The following is a 21,613-nucleotide window of genomic DNA, read 5'->3' on the forward strand; positions in this document are numbered from 1 at the left end:
TCCAGGGATTCGGACTGATGTGATGCATGTTTCCTGCATTTCCTTGGACAAAAATGGGTTCAAAATGAACTGATTCTATGTGGGAATCTGCTGGGATCCCGGTTCTATTTGTCTCATTCATCTGGGCAGCCTGCAACCTAGCGGCATGAACATCAAATTGTCAAACTTCCCGTATTTACTCCCTCACCCTCTCTGTCACTTTTCCTTTTTAATTCTCTCTGCCCTCCTGATCCACCAACCCCCATCACCCTGTCTCTTCCCCCTCCTCCCCACACTCCCTGTCTGCCCATCCCCCAAACACTCCCCCCACCTCCTTCCCTTTATTCTGGGCTCTACTTTCCTCTCCTAACAGATTCCATCATCTTTGTCACTGCCACCTCTCACCTCCCAGCTTCTGACACATGTCCACCCTCTACCCCTCCCTCCTCTGTCTATCAGCTCCCCACATGGATCCACCCATCACCCGCCAGCTCTTAACCCACCCTTCTCTTCATCATTCCACACCGGTCACCTCTCCTTTTCTTTTCAGCCCAACTGAAGGGCGCAGAACCAACGTATCAATTATCCATTTCCCTCTATAGATGCTGCCCGACACGCTGAGATTCTCCAGCCTGTTACCATCACATGTCCCGGCTCCGCAAGAGTCGCCCTGACCTCCCTCTCCCAGTCAGCACCACCGCCACTTGTCCCACTTCACCTGTCCCGGTGCGGGTGGACTTTAGCACCCGGGGGAGCCGGGGAGCTCAGGACCCGCCGCCCGCGGCTGCTGCTGAATCCGCGGTGTTTCTGTCCCGTTGACGGATGCGGTGAACGAGTTAAAATTAATGGATCGATAATTCTCACATCGTGTTTATTTCACTCTCCGCACATTTATATTTACACTGACTTCCTCCTGACGCCGGTCCCGGGACCCAACTCGTTTACAGACCCGGAGCGGAACCGGAGCAGATTCTCAGCCACTCGTTTTCATCCCAAGGCCCGAAGAAAGGATAAAGTTTCCCCGTGAATTTATTCCCAGTGAAGGTGTGGAGATGGGACTTGGTCTCCGCGTTGTAAAATGAAACTGTCCCGGACTGGTAACTGAGATAAACTCCCACCCTCCCGGGGATGGGACCGGCAGGGAGACGGGACTCAGGGGAGGTGTGGACCCTCATCTCGTCATCAGACCGCCCGATGATCCAGAATCCGGTCTCCGGACTCAGTGTGAACAATCTCTTCCTCTCCACAGACTCTGCGGCGACTCCCAGACCCCAGCGCCGATTCCCCGTCACCTCCACCTCCCAGTAATGTCTCCCCGATGTGAATCCCTCCGATCCCAGCACACATTCCCGGTCTGTGAACCTCTTCCCGGTGTCAGGGAGATCCCTCCGGGTCCGGGTCAGTCTCACACTCTTCCGATCCTCAGACACCTGGAGCCGCGGATTCGCCGTTTCCACATCCAGGGTGACAGAGACTGGGGGGAGAAGCAGAGAATTAGAGAGTCCCCGGGGATCGGGGGGAGACTCGGGCAGCGCGGCCCCGGGACAGGACCGGGGGAGAGGCCGCTCGGCCTCAGGCTCAGTCGGGTGGCCGACAGGACCCTTTCCCGGGGTTTTACCAAACCACAGCGGATGGACAACCAGCATCTTCCCGAGGTTTTTCCCCGACATGGAGAGCGGATTTTTCCTGATCAACACACACAAAATTCTGGAGGATCTCAGCGGGTCAAGCAGCGTGTGTTATGGGAGATGTGCAGTCGATGTTTCAGCCGAGACCTTACCTCAAGATTGGAAAGAAAGACGGGAGAGAGCAGTGGAAACGGGTATGAGGAAGGGGCGGAACAACAACTGGATCCAGATGAGGATGGGGTGAGTGAACACTAGAGACATTTAAAGAGGAAGTAAGGCAAAATTCATTCCTGCTGACCAACTCACTTTAATGAACTAGATCCATTTGCCTGTATTTGTCCATTATTCCTTTAAACTTTTCCTACCCACATACCCGTCCAGATGTCTTTTAAATCATTGTAACTGTTCCCACCTCTACAGTTTCCTTTGGCAGCCTCCTGAGCACCAGGAAAAAGTCCCAAAATATGCAGCCTCTCCTTATAACCCAAAGTAACATCCTTGTAAATCCGTTTTATTACCCTCTCAGTTAAATGACATTCTTCCTGCAGAAAGATAACCAGAACTCTACAGTTTTTGTTATGATCCAAATCATCAAGACAGGAAAGTCTGCAAATGCTGGAAATCCAAAGCAACACACACAAAAACTTGGCCCTGAACATCAACTGTTTATTAACTGTTTGTCAACTGACTGGGGACGCCCACGGTGACCGGGTCTCTGGCACTGAGCCTGGCGCTGTTATGCAGGAGAGAAGGAGGGAGAAGAGAAATGCAGTAGTCGTAGGGGATTCCATAGTCAGGGGAACGGACAGGAGATTCTGTGAGCCTGACAGAGATACCCGCATGGTGTGTTGCCTCTCAGGTGCCAGGGTACGGGATGTCTCGGATCGGGTCCAGAATATTCTGAAGGGGGAGGGTGAGCAGCCAGTTAGCTTGGTACATGTTGGTACCAATGACATAGCTAGGACAAAGGAGGAGGTCCTGAAGAGAGATTTCCAGGAGTTAGGAAGGAAGCTGAGAAGCAGGACCTCCAGGGTAGTAATCTCAGGATTGTTACCTGTGCCACGTGCTAGCGAGGACAAGAATAGTAGTATCAGCAAGATGAATGTAGAACTATTCTCTGGCTGAGAGACTGGTGCAGGGGGCAGGGCTTCAGATTCTTGGATAATTGGGATCTCTTCTGGGGGAAGTATGACCTGTTCAAAAAGGACAGGTTACACCTGAACCCGAAGGGGACCAATATCCTGGCAGGAAAGTTTAATAGAGCTGTTAGGGAGGGTTTAAACTAATTTGGCAGGGGGATGGGAACCAGAATGACAAAGCGGAGGAAGGGGAAAACAGAAATAAATGTAAGATAGTGAGCAGTAAAGATGTCAGGAAAGACAGGCAGGTGATGGGGCAAATTTGTAGCCATTGTGATGAGTTGCAGTGCAATAAAGTTGCAGTGAAATCAAAGCGAAAAGTACCAAATACTGGTCTTAAGGTGTTGTACTTAAATGCACATAGCATAAGGAATAAGGTGGATGATCTTGTCGTACAGCTACAGATTGGCAGGTATGACATTGTGGCCATCACTGAGACGTGGCTAAAGGATGCATGTCTCTGGGAGCTGAACGTCCAAGGATACACGGTGTATCGGAAGGATAGGAAGGTAGGCAGAGGGGGAGGCATGGCTTTATTGGTAAGAAATGATATTAAATCATTAGAAAGAGGTGATATAGGATCGGAAGGTGCAGAATCTTTATGGGTTGAGCTAAGAAATTGCAGGGGTAAAAGGACCCTGATGGCAGTTATTTAAAGGCCTCCAAACAGCTGCAGGGATGTGGACTACAAATTACAACAGGAAATAGAAAAGGCTTGTCAGAGGTGCAGTGTTATGATAATTGTGGGGGATTTTAACATGCGAGTGGATTGGGAAAATCAGGTTGGCACTGGATCTCAAGAGAGAGAATTTGTAGAATGTCTGCGAGATGGCTTTTTAGAACAGCTTGTTGTTGAGCCCACTAGGGGATCGGCTGTACTGAATTGGGTATTGTGTAATGAACCGGAGGTGATTGGAGAGATTGAGGTGAAGGAACCCTTAGGAGGCAGTGATCATATCATGATTGAGTTCACTGTGAAATTAGAAAAAGAGAAGCCGAAATCTGATGTGTCGGTATTTCAGTGGAGTGAAGGAAATTACAGTGGCATGAGAGAGGAACTGGCCAAAGTTGACTGGAAAGGGACACTGGCGGGAAAGACAGCAGAGCAGCAGTGGCTGGAGTTTATGCGAGAAGTGAGGAATGTGCAAGACAGATATATTCCAAAAAAGAAGAAATTTTCCTATGGAGAAAGGATGCAACCGTGGTTGACAAGAGAAGTCAAACCCAAAGTTAAAGCAAAAGAGAGGGCATACAAGGAAGCAAAAATTAGTGGGAAGACAGAGGATTGGGAAGTTTTTAAAACCTTACAAAAGGAAGGTCATTAAGAGGGGAAAGATTAACTATGAAAGGAAGCTAGCAAATAATATCAAAGAGGATACTAAAAGCTTTTTAAAGTACATAAAGAGTAAAAAACAGGTAAGAGTAGATACAGGACCGATAGAAAATGATGCCGGAGAAATTGTAATGGGAGATAAGGAGATGGCGGAGGAACTGAACGAGTATTTTGCATCAGTCTTCACTGAGGAAGACATCAGCAGTATACCGGACACTCAAGGGTGGCAGGGAAGAGAAGTGTGCGCAGTCACAATTATGACAGAGAAAGTACTCAGGAAGCTGAATAGTATAAAGGTAGATAAATCTCCCGGACCAGATGGAATGCACCCTCGTGTTCTGAAGGAAGTAGTTGTGGAGATTGTGGAGGCATTAGCGATGATCTTTCAAAAGTCGATAGATTCTGGCATGGTTCCGGAGGACTGGAAGATTGCAAATGTCACTCCGCTATTTAAGAAGGGGGCAAGGAAGCAAAAAGAAAATTATAGACCCATTAGCTTGACATCCGTGGTTGGGAAGTTGTTGGAGTCGATTGTCAAGGATGAGGTTACGGAGTACCTGGAGGCATATGACAAGATAGGCAGAACTCAGCATGGATTCCTTAAAGGAAAATCCTGCCTGACAAACCTATTACAATTTTTTGAGGAAATTACCAGTAGGTTAGACAAGGGAGATGCAGTGGATGTTGTATATTTGGATTTTCAGAAGGCCTTTGACAAGGTGCCACACATGAGGCTACTTAACAAGATAAGAGCCCATGGAATTACGGGAAAGTTACATAGGTGGATAGAGCATTGGCTGTTTGGCAGGAAACAGAGAGTGGGAATAAAAGGATCCTATTCTGGTTGGCTGCCGGTTACCAGTGGTGTTCCACAGGGATCCGTGTTGGGGCCGCTTCTTTTTACGTTGTACATCAACGATTTGGATTATGGAATAGATGGCTTTGTGGCTAGGTTTGCTGATGATACAAAGATAAGTGGAGGGGCCAGTAGTGCTGAGGAAATGGAGAGTCTGCAGAGAGACGTGGATAGATTGGAAGAACGGGCAGAGAAGTGGCAAATGAAGTACAATGTTGGAAAGTGTATGGTTATGCACTTTGGCAGAAATAATAAACGGGCAGACTATTATTTAAATGGGAAAGAATTCAAAGTTCAGAGATGCAAGGGGACTTGGGAGTCCTCATACAGGATACCCTTAAGGTTAACCTCCGGGTTGAGTCAGTAGTGAAGAAGGCGAATGCAATGTTGGCATTCATTTCCAGAGGAATAGAGTATCGGAGCAGGGATGTGATGTTGAGGCTCTATAAGGCGCTGGTGAGACCTCACTTGGAGTACTGTGGGCAGTTTTGGTCTCCTTGTTTAAGAAAGGATGTGCTGACGTTGGAGAGGGTACAGAGAAGATTCACTAGAATGGTTCCGGGAATGAGAGGGTTAACATATGAGGAACGTTTGTCTGCTCTTGGACTGTATTCCTTGGAGTTTAGAAGAATGAGCGGAGACTTCATAAAAACATTTCGAATGTTGAAAGGCATGGACAGAGTGGATGTGGCAAAGTTGTTTCCCATGATAGGGGAGTCTAGTAGGAGAGGGCATGACTTCAGGATTGAAGGGCGCCCATTCAGAACAGAAATGCGAAGAAATTTTTTTAGTCAGAGGGTGGTGAATCTATGGACTTTGTTGCCATGGGCAGAAGTGGAGGCCAAATCATTGGGTGTATTTAAGGCAGAAACTGACAGGTATCTGAGTAGCCAGGGCATCAAAGGTTATGGTGAGAAGGCGGGGGAGTGGGACTAAATGGGAGAATGGATCAGCTCATGATAAAATGGCGGAGCGGACTCGATGGGCCGAATGGCCGACTTCTGCTCCTTTGTCTTATGGTCTTATTCATTTCCACAGATGCTGCCCGACCTGCTGAGTTCCTCCAGCAGTTTGTGTGAGTTACTCTGCTCCAAGTGTGGCTATGCCAATGTCTTGTACATTCATAACGTGACGTCCCAGCTCCTGTACTCAGTATTCTGACCTCTCGCTGTCTCTGTTCTCCAGGGCCCCACCAATTGCTGTGTAAATTCTGTCCTGGTTTACCTTCCAAAATGCAACACCCACATCTCTCTGAATTAAATTCAATTTCCATCCAATGGCCCAGGGACCCAATCAATCAAGGTCTCGTTGTAACATGAGCAACAGGTTATGTAGTGGATAACACAATACTATTCCACCTCGGGGCGCTCCAGAGTTCAGAGTTCAATTCCAACACCATCTGTAAAGAGTTTGTACAGCCTCCCTGAGACCTCGTGCATTTCCTCCGGTTGATCCTGATTCACCCCACAAATTGGGGAGGAGTGGACAGCGAGGAAGACCATCATTACTTGCAGTGGGGTCTGAAGCAGCTGGAAAAATGGCCTGAAAAGTGTCAGCTGGAATTTAATGCAGACAAGTGTGAGCTGTTGCACTTTGGTTGGACTCCAGTGTAGGTCTTACACAGTGAATGGTCGGGCACTGAGGACTCTGTTCTACAGCAGATCTGGGAACACAGGTCCATAATTCATCGAATGTAGATAGGATCATTAAAAAAAGCTTTTCTTTGGCCTTCATAAATCAAAGTATTGAGTACCGGAAATGGGATGTTATGTTGAAGTTGTATGAGATGCTGGTGAGGCCTAATTTGGAATATTGTGTGCAGTTTCAGTCACCTACCTACAGAAAAGATGTAAAAAAGTTTGAAAGAGTACAGAGAAAATTTGCAGGGATGTAGGTGGGACTGGAGGACCTGAGTCATAAGGAAAGATTGAATCGTTTAGGACTTTAGTCCTGTTACATAGAAGACTGAGGGGAGATTTGATAGAGGTATACAAAATTATGAGTGGTATGGATAGGGTAAATGCAAGCAGGCTTTTTCCACGGAGGTTGGGTGGGAATACAACCAGAGGTCATTGGTTATGGGTGAAAGATGAAAAGTTTAAGGGGAACGTGAGGGGAAACTGCTTCATTCAGAGGGTTGTTAGCAGGTGGAACGAGCTGCCAGTGCAAGTGGTGCATGCAAGCTCGATTTAAACATTTAAGAGAAGTTTGGACAGGTACATGGATGGCAGGAGTTGGAGGACGATGGTCCCGGTGCAGGTCGATGGGAGCAGGTAGTTTAAATGTTGCGGTACAGACCAGGTGGGCTGAAGGGCCTGTGCTGTTAGTTTCTATCACTCTGTGACGCTCGTACAAAGACATAGCGGTTTGTAGGTTAAATGGTCATTGTACATTGCCCCGTGATTAGGCTAGTTTTAAATAGTTGGGGTGCTGGGTGGAGCAGGTCATTGGTCTGGGACGGTCTGTTTCACACTGTATCTAAATAAATAAATAACCTCTTCACTGTCCATGAAACCACCAATTTTAGAGTCCTTCACAAACCGACTAAACACGTCAGCTACATTCTCTCCAAATCATTCATATGAATGATGAAAAACAGTGGACCCAGCACCGATCCCTGCAGCACAACCGCTGGTCACAGGACTCCACCCAGACAATTCTGTATCCTATTCCAGATCGTACTGTATCCCATGTGATCTAACTCTCTGCTACCTTGTCAAATCCCTCGCTAAACTCCATGGAGACGATGTCTACTGCACTTTCATCAGCTGTAGTTTATTTATTGAGATACAGCACGGAATAGGCTCTTCCGGCCCTTTGACCCCCACCACCCAGAAACCTCTGATTTAATCCAATTGTGACCATGGGACAAGTTACAATGACCCCCACCACCCAGCAACCCCTGATTTAATCCGAGCCTCACCATGGGACAAATTACAATGACCCCCACCACCCAGCAACCCCTGATTTAATCCGAGCCTGACCATGGGACAAGTTACAATGACCCTCACCACCCAGAAACCCCTGATTTAATCCGAGCCTGACCATGGGACAAGTTACAGTGAATTGAGGGCCCTGTGGAACTGGCACAGAAGAGGAGTTGAGACCTGCGACAGAGAAATGATGACAGGGAAGGTTTAGAAGGGTACGAGCTAAATGCAGGTAGATGGGCCGAGGGGTGATCTGACAGAAATATATAATGTAATGAAGGGTGTAGATCGAGCAGATGGCAGATCACATGCTCTGAGGTGAGAGGAAGGAGTTTAAAGGTGAGTTTATTTGAACAGTGAGTGTTTGATGTTGGAACTTGCTGCCAGAGGAGGTGATGGAGCCAGATACAATCACTGTGTTTACGAGACACTCAGACAGACGCTTCAATAGACAAGGCACAGAAGGAGACTGACCTAAGTAGGTCAGAACAGAGCTGACGGGCCAAAGGGCCCATTTCAGTACTGTACAACGATGACTCTGTGCCTTTAGATTAACTGAAAGACTGAGACCCCACAGCCTCCGGTGCAGAGAATTCCAGACACACCATCCTCTGAGGGTCCACCCCATCCTGAGACAGTGACCCCTGACCCTCGACTCCTCAGATAGGGGAAACATCCTCCCTGCAACCTGCCTGCTGCATTTAGAAAGACAAGGACAGATCAGGGACAGTCAGCACGGCGTTGTGCATGGAAAATCATGTCTGACAAGTTCCAGTTTGTTGAAGAGGTGACAGAGAGGATTGGCCAGGACAGGGTGGGAGACATTGTCCACATAATCTTCACCAAGGCCTTTGATGTTGATCATAGACCACACTTGGAGTATTGTGTGCATTTCTGGGTCCCCGACTATGGGAAGGATGTCATTACACTGGTCAGGAAGCTTCAGGAGGCTGTAACAATGGCTGGAGGGCTGGGATTAAAAGGAGAGACTGGATAAGCTGGGGCCATTTCCCTGGAGCGATGGATGTTGAGGGGTGACCCCTTACCGAGGTATATAAAATCAGGAGCAGATGTAAGGTCATGGTCTTTTTCCCCATAAAGGGGGAGTCCAAAACCAGAGGGCAGAGAGGGAAGGTGAGAGGGGAAGGTTTTTTAAGGGAGGTGCAAGGCAACCAGTGACCAATCGGCATCTGGGATTGATTAGGAAGAGCAAATTAATGGAAGACAGGCAAACACAGCAGCCATTGTCTGAGCGGACATCGTCAGAGTGGTGATCTTGAGGCTTCAGCTCTTCGAGGCCTCAGTGAAAAGAAGCTTCACACAGAGAAAGCAAAGGAAAGAAAAGCTCAAATTTTTTACTTCTCTTCTTTTTATCTGCTCAGCCAGGACGGTAGAGATGCCAGGCAGGATAGTCAAATGCTCCTCTTGTGGGATGTGGGAAGGCAGGGAGACCTCCAGTGTCCCGGAGGACTACAACTGTGAGATGTACATCCAGCTGCAGCTTCTGACAAACCACGTTAAGGAGTTGTAGCTGGAACTGGATGAACTCTGGATCATTCAGGAGGCTGAAGGGATGAGAGACAGGACATACAGAGAGGTAATTACACCCAAGGTGCAGGACACAGAAACTGGGTGACAAGAAGGGGAAATGGTTTAAGGAGCCGGTGCAGAGTACCCCGGTAGCCATCCCCCTCAACAATAGGTATATCATTTTGGATACTGTCTGGGGCTGGGAATGACCTAACAGAGGAAAGTCACACTGATCGGGTCCCTGGTACTGAGTCTGCCTCTGTGACTCAGAAGGGAAGTGGGGAGAAGAGGCATGCTGTGGTGACAGGGGATTTGTTAGTTGGGGAAAAGGACAGGAGGCTCTGTGGGTGAGAATGAGATTCCCGGATGGGATGTTGCCTCCCGGGTGCCAGGGTCTGGGACATCTCTGATCGAGCCCTCAGCATTCTTAAGTGTGAGGGTGAACAGCCAGAAGTCGTGGTCCATATTGATGCCAGAGACATGGGTAGGATGAGTGACGAGGTTCTGCAAAGGGAGTTCAAGGCGTTAGGTGCTGAGTTAAAAGTCATGACCTCCAGGGTTGTGATCTCAGGATTGCTCTCCGTGCCACATGCTGGTGAGGCCAGAACAAGCAAGATTATACAGTTTAATATGTGACTGAGGAGCTGGTGTAGGAGGGAGGGCATAAGAATTTTGGATCATTGGGCTCCTTCCAGGGAAGGTGGGACCTGTACAGAAGGGACAGTTTGCATCTGAACTGGAGGGGATTAATATCCTAGTGGGACGGTTTGTTAATGCTGCACGGTGGAGTTTAAACTGGAGTTGTAAGGGGATGGGAACCAGAGTGACAGAACAGTTAGTCGAGAGGTTGTGGAGGTAAGACCTCAGACAAAGTTAGGAATCAAAAGGTTGAGCATGGTGCAACTAGTGTCCTGAGCTGAATATATTTCAATGCAAGAAGTATCGTAGGGAAGGTGGATAATAGTGCTGAAGATGAGGGAGCCAGTTTACAAACAGAGGCAGTGTGTAGTGAGGAGAGGCTGTTGATAGGGCAAAATTGTATTCAACAGGATGAGTTCCAACGTAAAATTGAAAAAGGACTGAATGTGTTGTATCTGAATGCACGCAGCATACCGAATACGGTAGGTGAACTTGCAGCACAGTCGCAGATTGTCAGGTATGATGTTGTAGGCATCACTGAATCATGGCAGAAAAATTACAGCAAGAAGGTTAATGTCCAAGGATAAACATTGTATCAACAGTACAGGCAGGAAGGGAGATGGGGTGCCATTGCTCTGTTGGTAAAAATGAAATCAAATCATTAGAAAGAGGTGACATAGGGTCAGAAGGTGTTGAATCATTGTGGATAGAGCTAAGGAACTGCAGGGGTAAAAAGACCCTGATGAGAGTTGTGTACAGACCCCCTAAACAGCCCTAAGGACTTGGTCTACAAATTACAATGGGAGATAGAAAATGCATGCCAAAAGGGCAATGTTACCATGGTCATGGGGGACTTCAATATGCAGGTAGATTGGGAAAATCAGGCTGGTGCTGGATTACAGGAGGGAGAACTCAGAGAGTGCCTATGAGATGGCTTTTTAGAGCAGCTCGTGGTTGAGCCCACAAGAGGATCAGCTACTCTGGATTGGGTGTTGATAAGATAACAAGATAAAAGACACAGGGACAATATGATCAAATTCACTCTGAAATTTGCAGGGAAGCTAAAGTCAGATACTGTATATCAGGATGGCAGTGTAGTAAAGGGAATTACAGAGGCATGAGAGAGGAGTTGGCCAGAATTGATTGGAAAAGAACACTGGCAGGGAGATCGGCAGAGCAGGAATGGCTGGAACTTTGGGTAGTAATTCAGAAGGCACAGGATATAGACAATTCTATCTCCTGTGATCACAGTTCTATCCCCTTTACCATAGCATTGGAGAGGAATAGGAGCCGGCAAGTTAGGAAAGTGTTCAATTGAGTAAGGGGAAATATGAGGCTGTCAGGCAGGAATTTGAAAGCATAAACGTGAAAGCACAGAGGAACACTGGAAAAATTTCTGAAACGCTCATTCGCTGCTGTCGTTACTGCGTGGTCGGGAATCTTTTGGAGGGTAGGCCTCAAAATCCCTGACCTTGCCTGCTTTTAGCGACCGAGAAAGAAGTTGAATCGTTCGGACAAAGATGGCACTCAGTACTCAGAGTCGGAGAGCTGATCAGAGCTCGAAATTTTCGGATGACTCAGGGTCGGATTGCGGTCGGCATGGCAGGGAGAGTTTTTCTTCCTTCTCCCGTCTGCGTGAGATGTGGGACATTTGAGAAACTTTGAACTTTACTGTGCTCACGGACTTCTTCATCAAGTTATGGTATTGTGCACTGTTGTAACTACATGTTATAATTATGTGGTTTTGTCAGTTTTTTCAGTCTTGGTTTGAACTGTGTTTTGTGATATCACACTGGAGGAAATAATGTATCATTTCTTAATGCATGTATTACTAAATGACAATAAAAGAGGACTACGTGTCTTCATAATCTAAAATTGGGAACAGATGTTCTCAGGGAAATGTATGGCAGAAATGTGGCAACTGTTCAGGGGATATTTGAGCACAGTTCTGCATAGCTAAGTTACAATGAGACAGAAAGGATGGTCAAGTACAGGAGCCGTGGTGTACAAAGACTGTTGTAAATCTAGTCAAGAAGAAAAGCTTACAAAATGTTAAAAAAGCTAGGCAATAATAGAGATCTATAAGATTATAAGACTAGTAGCAAGGAGCGAAAGAAGGAAATTAGGAGAGCCAGAAGGGGCCATGAGAAGGCCTTGGTGCCTTAAGGATTCAGGAAAAGGCCAAGGCAGGTTACAAGTGTGTGAAGTGCAAGAGGATAAGGCGTGAGAGAATAGGACCAATCAAGTGTGGAAAAGTGTGTATGGAACCGGAGGTGATAGTAGAGGTACTTAATGAAGACTTTGCTTCAGTATTCACTGCAGAGAAGGATCTTGGTGATTGTAGGGATGACTTACAGCAGACTGAAAAGCTTGAGCAAATAGATTCTAAGAAAGAGTATGTGCTGCAGCTTTTGGAAAGCATCAAGTTGGATGAGTCACCGAGAGCGGACGAGATGTACCCCAGGCTACTGTGGGAGGCGAGAGAGAAGATTGCTGAGCCTCTGGCAATGATCTTTGCGTCATTAAAGGGGACAGGAGAGGTCTGGGAGGATTGGAGGGTTGTGGATGTTGTTCCCTTGTTCAAGAAAGGGAGCAGAGATAGCCCAGGAAATTACAGACCAGTGAGTCTTACTTCAGTGGTTGGTAAGTTGATGGAGAAGATCCTGAGAGGCAGGATTTAAGAGCATAATATGATTAGGAATAGTCGGCATGGCTTTGTCAAAGGCCTTATGAGCCTGATTGAATATTTTGAGGATGTGACTAAACACATTGATGAAGGTAGAGCAGTAGATGTAGTGTATATGGATTTCAAAAAGGCATTTGATAAGGTACCACATGCAAGGCTTAGTGAGAAAGTAAGGAGGCATGGGATCCAAGGGGTCATTGCTTTGTGGACCCAGAATAGGCTTGCCCACAGAAGGCAAAGTGTGGTTGTAGACAGGTCATATTCTGCATGGAGGTCAGTGACCAGTGGTGTGCCTCTGGGGTCTGTTCTGGGACCCTTACTCTTCATGATTTTTATAAATGACCTGGATGAGGAAGTGGAAGGATGGGTTAGTAAGTTTGCTGATGACACAAAAGTTGGGAGTGTTGTGGATAGTGTGGAGGGCTGTCAGAGGTTACAGCGGGACATTGATAGGGTGCAAAACTGGGCTGAGAAGCGGCAGATGAAGTTCAACCCATATATTTGTGAGGTGGTTCATTCTGGTAGGTCAAATATGATGGCAGAATATAGTATTAATGGTAAGACTATTGGCAGTGTGGAGGATCAGAGAGATCTTGGGATCCGAGTCCATAGGATGCTCAAAGCTGATGTGCAGGTTGACTCTGTGGTTAAGACGGCATATGGTGCATTAGCCTTCATCAATCAAGGGATTGTGTTTAGGAGCCGAGAAGTAATATTGTAGATATTTAGGGCCCTGGTCAGTCCCCACTTGGAGTACTGTGCTCAGTTCTGGTTGCCTCACTACAGGAAGGATATGGAAACACAAAATAATCTGCAGATGCTGCAAAAGATCAAAACAACACTTTCAGTACGCTGGATGAACTCAGCAGGTCGGGCAACATCAGTCAGAAACAATGAGTCGACGTTTTGGCCCGGAACCCTTCGTCAGGACTGAAGAATGAAAGATGGGGAAGGGTTTGAAGAATGCTTGTAGCTTCAGTTGAAAGACCAGTAATTTGAAAGACAAAGGGGTGGGGGAGGGGAAGCATTGACGTCATAGCCCTGAAAACAATGGGTAGTAGAAGAAGGAGGCGGAATCATGAGGGAGCTGGGGGAGGGGGTATAGTGAAATAGGGATAGAGGAAGGGAGGGGGAGGGAGTTACCGGAAGTTGGAGAATTCTATGTTCATACCAAGGGGCTGGAGACTACCTAGACAATATATGAAGTGTTGCTCCTCCAATCTGAGTTTAGCCTCATCATGGCAGTAGAGGAGGCCATGTATGGACATATCTGAGTGGGAGTGGGAAGCAGAGTTGAAGTGGGTGACTACTGGGAGATCCTGTCTGTTGTGGCGGACGGAGCGGAGGTGCTCAGTGAAGCGGCCGCCAATCTGCGTCGGGTGTCACCGATGTAGAGGAGGCCGCACCGGGAGCACCGGATGCAATAGATGACCCCAACAGACTCACAAGTGAAGTGTTGCCTCACCTGGAAGGAATGTTTGGGGCCCTGAATGGTGACAAGAGAGGAGGTGTAAGGACAGGTGTAGCACTTACGCTTATAGGGATAAGTGCCAGGTGGGAGATCCGTGGGAATGGACGTGTGGACCAGGGAGTCGTGGAGGGACCGATCCCTGCGGAAAGCGGAGAGGGGTGGAGAGGGAAAGATGTGCTTAGTGGTGGGGTCCTGTTGAAGGTGGCGGAAGTTGCGGAGGATAATGTGCTGGATCCGGAGGCTGGTGCTGTGATAGGTGAGGACAAGGGGAACTCTGTCCCTGTTGTGGTTGCTGGAGGATGGGGTGAGGGCTGAAGTGCGGGAAATGGAGGAGATGCAGGTGAGGGCATCATTGATGACAGCAGAAGGGAAACCACGATCCTTAAAGAAAGGCAACATTTGAGATGTCCTGGAATGGAAAACCTCATCCTCGGAGCAGATGCGGCGGAGACGGACGAACTGGGAATAGGGAATGGCATTTTTGCATGTGGCGGGGTGGGAAGAGGTATAGTCAAGGTAGTTATGAGAGTCAGTGGGCTTGTAGAAGATGTCAGTGGACAGTCTGTCTCCAGAGATGGAGACCAAGACATCGAGAAAGGGAAGAGAAGTGTCCGAGATAGAGTAAGTGAATTTGAGGGCTGGGTGGAAGATTGAGGTAAGTCGATGAAATTGACGAGCTCAGCGTGGGTGCAGGAAGCAGCACCAATGTAGTCGTCAATGTACTGAAGGAAATGTTGGGGAGCAGTACCAGAATAGGTCTGGAGTACAGACTGTTCCACATAACCAACGAAGAGGCAGGCGTAGCTGGGTCCCATGCGACTTCCCATAGCTACGCCCTTAGTCTGAAGAAAGTGGGAAGAGCCAAAAGAGAAGTTATTAAGTGTGAGAACCAGTTCCACCAACTGGAGGAGGATAGTGGTATTGGGGAACTGGTGAGGTCTATTATCCAGGAAGGATATGGAAACCACTGTAAGGGTGCAGAGCAGATTTACAAAGATGTTGCCTGGATTGGGGAGCATGCCTTATGGGAAAAGGTTGAGTGAACTCGGCCTTTTCTCCTTGGAGCGACGGAGGATGAGAGGTGATCTGATAGAGGTGTATAAGATGCTGAGAGGCATTGATCGTGTGTATAGTCAGAGGCTTTTTCCCAGGGCTGAAATGGCTAACATGAGAGGGCAGAGTTCTAAGGTGCTTGGAAGTAAGTACAGAGGAGATGTCAGGGTTAAGTTTTCTTTACACAGGGAGTGGTGAGTACATGGAATGGGCTGCCAGCGACGGTGGTGGAGGCGGATAAGATAGGGTTGTTTAAGGGACCCCTGGATAGGTACATGAATCTTAGAAAAATAGAGGGCTATGGGAAACCCTCGGTAAATTCTCAGGTAGGGACATGTTCGGCACAGCTTTGTTGGCTGAAGGGCCTGTAATGTACTGTAGGCTTTTTTGGATTTTCTCCCCGTTCAGAAAATAGTCTGCACATTTATTTCTACTACCAAAGTGCATGACCATGCATTTTCCAACATTGTATTTCATTTGCCACTTTCTTGCCTATTCTCCTAATCTGCCCAAGTCCTTCTGCATCCTACCTGTTTCCTCAACACTATCTGCCCATCCACCAATCTTCGTATCATCTGCAAACTTGGCAACAAAGCCACCTATTCCATCATCTAAATCATTTATACACAGTATAAAAAGAAGCAGTCTCAACACCGACCCCTGCAGAACACCACCAGTCACTGGCAGCCAACCAGAAAAGGATCCTTTTATTCCCACTCACTGCCTACTACCAATCAGCCAATGCTCTAAGCATGTTAGTAACTTTCCTGTAATACCACAGGCTCTTAACTTGGGAAGCAGCCTCATGTGTGGCACCTTGTCAAAGGCCTCACTGAAAGTCCAAATATACAACATCCACTGCATCCCCTTTATCTATCCTTCTTGTAATCTCCTCAAAGAATTCCAACAGGTTCGTCAAGCAGGATTTTCCCTAAAGGAAACCATGCTGACTTTATACTATCTTGTCCTGTGTCATCACGTACCCCATCACCTTATCCTTAACAATTGACTTGAACATCTTCCCAACCACTAAGGTCAGGCTAACTGGTCTATAATTTCCTTTCTGCTGTCTTCCTCCTTTCTTAAAGAGAAAAGTAATACTTGCAATTTTCCAGCCCTCTGGCACCATGCCAGAGTTCAATGATTTTTGAAAGGTCATTTCTAATGCCACTGCAATCTCTAACACTACTTCACTCAGAACCCTAGGGTGCAGTTCATCTGGTCTGGGTGATTTATGTACCTTTAGGTCTTTCAGCTTTTTGAGCACCTTCTCTCTTGTAATAGTAACTGCACCCACTTCTCTTCCTTCACACACTACAACATCAGGCATACTGCTAGTGTCTTCCACAGAGAAGAGTGATGCAAAATAGTCGTTCAGTTCACCAGCCATCTCCTTGTCCCCTGTTATAATTTCTCCTGCCTCAATTTCTAGCTGTCCAATATCCACTCTGGGACCTATTTCTCTTTTATTTTTAACATACTTGAAAAAACTTTTACCATCCACTTTGATATTATTTTATAGATATGTAAAAAGAAAAAGACTGGTAAAGTCAAATGTAGGTCCCCTACAGACAGAAACAGATGAATTGATTATGGGGAGCAAAGACATGGCAGACCAATTGAATAATTACTTTGGTTCTGTCTTCACTAAGGAGGACATAAATAATCTTCCAGAAATAGTAGGGGACAGAGGGTCCAGTGGGATGGAGGAACTGAGCGAAATACATGTTAGCAGGGAAGTGGTGTTAGGTAAATTGAAGGGATTAAAGGCAGATAAATCCCCAGGGCCAGATGGTCTGCATCCCAGAGTGCTTAAGGAAGTAGCCCAAGAAATAATGGATGCATTAGTGATAATTTTTCAAAACTCGTTAGATTCTGGACTAGTTCTTGAGGATTGGAGAGTGGCTAATGTAACCCCACCTTTTAAAAAAGGAAGGAGAGAGAAACTGGGGAATTATAGACCGGTTAGCCTAACGTCGGTGGTGGGGAAACTGCTGGAGTCAGTTATCAAAGATGTGATAACAGCACATTTGGAAAGCGGTGAAATCATCGGACAAAGTCAGCATGGATTTGTGAAAGGAAGATCATGTCTGACGAATCTCATGAATTTTTTGAGGATGTAACTAGTAGAGTGGATAGGGGAGAACCAGTGGATGTGGTATATTTGGATTTTCAAAAGGCTTTTGACAAGGTCCCACACAGGAGATTAGTGTGCAAACTTAAAGCACACGGTATTGGGGGTAAGGTATTGATGTGGATAGAGAATTGGTTAGCAGACAGGAAGCAAAGAGTGGGAATAAACGGGACCTTTTCAGAATGGCAGGCAGTGACTAGTGGGGTACTGCAAGGCTCAGTGCTGGGACCCCGGTTGTTTACAATATGTATTAATGACTTGGATGAGGGAATTAAATGCAGCATCTCCAAGTTTGCGGATGACACGAAGCTGGGCGGCAGTGTTAGCTGTGAGGAGGATGCTAAGAGGATGCAGAGTGACTTGGATAGGTTGGGTGAGTGGGCAAATTCATGGCAGATGCAATTTAATGTGGATAAATGTGAAGTTATCCACTTTGGTGGCAAAAATAGGAAAACAGATTATTATCTGAATGGTGGTCGATTAGGAAAAGGGGAGGTGCAACGAGACCTAGGTGTCATTATACACCAGTCATTGAAAGTGGGCATGCAGGTACAGCAGGCGGTGAAAAAGGCGAATGGTATGCTGGCATTTATAGCGAGAGGATTCGAGTACAGGAGCAGGGAGGTACTACTGCAGTTGTACAAGGCCTTGGTGAGACCACACCTGGAGTATTGTGTGCAGTTTTGGTCCCCTAATCTGAGTAAAGACATCCTTGCCATAGAGGCAGTACAAAGAAGGTTCACCAGATTGATTCCTGGGATGGCAAGACTTTCATATGAAGAAAGACTGGATGAACTGGGTTTGTACTCGTTGGAATTTAGAAGATTGAGGGGGGATCTGATTGAAACGTACAAAATCCTAAAGGGATTGGACAGGCTAGATGCAGGAAGTTGTTCCCGATGTTGGGGAAGTCCAGAACGAGGGGTCACAGTTTGAGGATAAAGGGGAAGCCTTTTAGGACCGAGATTAGGAAAAACTTCTTCACACAGAGAGTGGTGAATCTGTGGAATTCTCTGCCACAGGAAACAGTTGAGGCCAGTTCATTGGCTATATTTAAGAGGGAGTTAGATATGGCCCTTGTGGCTACGGGGGTCAGGGGGTATGGAGGGAAGGCTGGGGCGGGGTTCTGAGTTGGATGATCTGCCATGATCATAATAAATGGCGGTGCAGGCTCGAAGGGCCGAATGGCCTACTCCTGCACCTATTTTCTATGTTTCTAATTGCAGGCTTGCTTTCATATTTCATCTTTCCCCTTGCTCTCTGTAGGTTTTTAAAAACTTCCCAATCCACTCTCATCCCACTAATTTTTGCTTTGTTGTATGCCCTCTCTTTTGCTTTTTCAATTGCTTTCCCTCGTCAGCCATGGTTGGACTATTTTACCATTTGAGTATTTCTTCACTGTTGGAAGAAATGAAGAAATACTCATGTCCTGCACGTTCCTCATTTTTCCCAGAAACACACACCATTGCAGCTCTGCTGACATCCCTGCCAGCAGCTCCTTCCAATTTACTTTGGCCAACTCCTCTCTCATACCACTGTAATTTCCCTTACTCCACTGAAATACTGCTACATCAGACTTTACTATCAGACTTTACTCCCTATCAAATTTTAAGTTGAACTCAATCATACTGCGATCACTGGTTCCTAAGGGTTATTTTACCTTAAGCTCCCTAGTCACCTCCGGTTCATTACATAACAGCCAATCCAGTACAGCTGATCCCCTAGTAGACTGAATGACAAACTGCTCTAAAAAGCCATCTCTTAGGCATTCAACAAACTCACTCTCTTGAGACCCATTACCAACCTGATTTTCCCAATTGACCTGCATGTTAAAGTCTCCCATGACTACCATAACATTGCCCTTTTGACACGCCTTTTCTATTTCCTGTTGTAATCTGTGGTCCACCTCCCAGCTCTGTTGGGAAGCCTGTATATAACTGCCATCAACGTCCTTTTACCCTTGCAGTTTCTTAACTCAACCCACAAGTATTCAACATCGTCCGATCCTGTGTCACATCTTTCTACTGATTTGATGCCATTCTTTACCAGCAGAGCCACACCACCCCCTCTGCCTACCTTCCTATCACTCCGATATAACGTGTAACCTTGGACATTCAGCTCCCAACTACAACCATCCTTCAGCCACAATTCAGTGATGGCTACAACATCATACCCGGCAATCTGTAATCTTGCAACAAGATCATCCACTTTATTTCTTATACTACGTGCATTTAGATACAACACCTTGAGGACGTATTTGCTGTCCTTTCTGATTCTGCATCCCTGATGTTTTGATACTCAGCCTATTGGCTGCAACTGAGTCTCATCACCTGCCTGCCCTTCCTGACAGTCTGACTGCACGCTGTCTTTACATTTTTACCATCCGTCCTGTCCTGAGTCCCTTCACTCCAGTTCCCACACCTCTGCCAAATTAGTTTAAACCCTCCCCAACAGCTCTAACAAACCTGCCCGTGAGAATATTGGTCCCCCTCGGGTTCAGGTGCAACCCATCACTTTTGAACAGGTCAGACCTCCCCCAGAAGAGATCCCAATGATCCAAGAACCTGAAGCCCTGCCCCCTGCCCCTACTTCTCAGCCACACATTTATCTGCCAAATCATCCTGTTTCTACCCTCCCTGGCACGTGGCATAGGGGGCAATCTAGAAATTAGTACCCGGGAGATGCTAATTTCTGGATTGGAGAGAGGCAAGAGTGGATATCGGACTGCTGGAAAACAATGCTGGAGAGGTAGTAATGGGGGACAATGAAAGGGTGGATGAACTGAAGAAATATTTTGCATCAGTCTTCACTGTGGAAGAGACGAGCAGGATGGTGGAAGTTCCAGATGTCAGGGGGATTGATGTGTGTGAAGTTGCCATTACTAGACAAAAAGTTCTTGGGAACCTTAAAGATATTAAGGTAGCTGTCATCTGGACTATATGGTGTACATGCCAGAGTTCTGAAAGAGGTGGCTGAAGAGATCGTGGAGGTGTTCGTAATGATCCTTCAAGGATCACTAGATTCTGGAATGGTTTCGGAAGTCTGGAAAATTGCAAAAGTCACTCCACCATTCAAGAAGAGAGAGGCAGAATAAAGGAAACTCTGGGCCAGTTAGTCTGACCTCAGTGGCTGGGGAGATGTTGAAGTTGATTATTAAAGCGGACTTGTCAGGGTACTTGGAGGCACATGATAAAATAGGCCGTAGTCAACATGGATTCCTCAAGGGAAAATCTTGCCTAACGAATCTGTTGGAATTCTTTGAAGAAATAACAAGCCAGATAAACAAAGGAGAATTAGTGGATGTTGTATATTTGGATTTTCAGAAGACCTTTGACAAGGTGCCACACATGAGGCTACTTAACAAGCTACGAGCCCACAGTATTACAGGAAAGATCCTAGCATAGACAAAGCAGTGGCTGATTGGCAGGAGGCAAACAGTGGGAATAAAGGGAGCCGTTTCTGGCTGCCTGCCAGTGGCTAGTGGTGTTCCACAGGGGTCTGTGTTGGGACTGATTCTTTTTACATTTTATGTCAATTATCTGGATGACAGAATTGATGGCTTTGTTGAAAAGTTTACAGACGATATGAAGATTGGTGGAAGGGCAGGTACTTTTGAGGAAGTAGACAAGCTACAGAAGGACTTTGACAGTTTTGGACAATAGGCAAAGAAATGGCAGATGGAATACAGTGTCAGGAAGTGAATGGCCATGCACTTTGGCAGAAGAAATGTAAGGCTTGACTATTTTCTAAATGGAGAGAAAATATAAAAAAAACTGAGGTGTGAAGGGAGTTGGGAGTCCTTGTGCAGGATTCCGTAAATGTTAATTTGCAGATTGAGTCTGTGGTGAAGAAGGTAAATGTGATTTTAGGATTCATTTCAAGAAGACTAGAACATAAAAGCAAGGATGTATTGTTGAAACTTTATAAAACACTGGTCAGGCCTTATTTGGAGTATTGTGAGCAGGTTTGCGCCCTTTATCTCAGAAAGGATGAGCTGAAACTGGAGAGAGTTCAAACGAGGTTCATGAAAATGATTCCAGGTTGAATGGCTTGTCATATGAAGAGAGTTTGATGGCTCTGGGCCTGTATTCACTGGAATTCAGAAGAATGAGGGGTGATCTCATTGAAACCTATTGAATGGTGAAAGGCTTTGACAGAGTGGATACGGAGAGGATGTATCCGATGGTGGGAGAGTCTAAGACCAGATGACACGATCTCAAAACGGAGAAGCATTC

At 46.5% G+C, this 21,613-nt stretch overlaps 1 pseudogene; it reads right to left on the bottom strand.

Moving 5' to 3' along the window:
• Positions 1–555: 555 nt before the first annotated feature.
• Positions 556–21,613, bottom strand: part of LOC140198310 (zinc-binding protein A33-like) — a 39,571-nt pseudogene continuing 18,513 nt past the window's right edge.

This window comes from Mobula birostris, chromosome 5 (genome assembly GCF_030028105.1).
Source record: "Mobula birostris isolate sMobBir1 chromosome 5, sMobBir1.hap1, whole genome shotgun sequence".
Lineage (NCBI taxonomy): Eukaryota > Metazoa > Chordata > Chondrichthyes > Myliobatiformes > Myliobatidae > Mobula > Mobula birostris.